Source organism: Echinococcus granulosus (assembly GCF_000524195.1).
Source record: "Echinococcus granulosus chromosome Unknown EG_S00063, whole genome shotgun sequence".
Taxonomy (NCBI): Eukaryota; Metazoa; Platyhelminthes; class Cestoda; order Cyclophyllidea; family Taeniidae; genus Echinococcus; species Echinococcus granulosus.
Genome location: NW_020170443.1, coordinates 435,581 through 436,944, shown reverse-complemented (window position 1 = coordinate 436,944; position 1,364 = coordinate 435,581).

Sequence of the window (1,364 nt, the reverse complement as noted above, 5' to 3'; positions counted from 1 at the left end):
CAATAATATGAACAATAAAATGTGGACCTGACGGACTGCCTGCAGATACTCCTGCGCACGTAATTGTAGACACCCCCAAATAAAAATAGAACCTTAATTGTCAGCTAGTCTGTAAGTTACAAATTGCAAGTGGAGGGTTGATTCGTTAATTTTTTTGCACTTACATGACCAAGTTGTAGAGAAGGCGCTTTCAAACTGTCGCTGACAATGTTGAGTAGTTTCAGTCCTTTGTCATACATTGCCGTTCCTTCTAAGCATTACAGTTGTCGTGACAACCGACTAGCTGCTTCACTACCCCCTCCGGAAATAACTACTCCGACTTACTGTTGCCAGTGCTAATTTTAGATTTGCTTTAACCCCCTGATTTAAGTAATATAAAGTGTTAATTTTGTCCAAGACTTAAAACTACCTTTTTTATTCGAACAGCCTTGCTAAGAATATCTGCCAAAAGGATCCAGTACAAAAAGTTGAATTTAGCTTATCTTTGAGACTTTTTTGTTGCTTTTATAGACACTTGAATGGAAATTAATTGCGAGGCGTGGTTAATAATAGAAGTCTTCCTTTATGCTTGGTCCCACAGAGAGGCCACCTACGCCCGAGGTCTCAGTAAATGCCTGAAAATGGAGAATTTTTGAACTGACTTGAAGATAAAGAAGTGTATTTTGCTTTTTACCTTAAACGCGAATGTAGACTCCTTTAAGGTGAATGCGGTAGATGGCTGTCCGTAAGCCCCCCAGTTAAACCACCTTCTGGCGCTCCTCTTTCGCTAACCAAATGATAAATTGCTTTTTTTACTTAAAACATTTAAATGAATAGCTTTTTCCACAAACAGACAAACTATATCCCGCGAGAAATGCAATCAGAATTGGAGTTGACATGTTTCCCCATGTAACGCGGGGGTAATTACTCGGGGAGAGCACTAATGCCGTAAAAAATTGCATTGACAAAATAAAACGACTGTAAATGTGCCTTGCTACTAAAAACAACTTTAAAACAGCAAAATGGATGGCACAAATGAACAAATTTATTCGGATGATGGTGAAGGCTTCAATCGCTGGTCGTACTTCGGAGGAGACCGGACTCTTAATTTTTAAAGGTGTTCAGTTTTACTGTTGGCATAGCAACAAAATTCGGCAAAAAATTGTGTATAATTAATTACACCTTAGTACTCTTATGGTGGGCACTTTAAAAGCACCGAAACAAACTGGTTGTGGGTAGCCACCTTCTGTAATCAAACACGTTGGCGGTTTCTCTACTTTTTAAAGTAGAATCTCCTAACCACTCAGTTTGCTCTTTTGTAAGGCAAAACGGTGAGCCCTCTGGTCTCAGTGAATGAAAGGTGGAACTGAGGCCCTGCAGTGGGG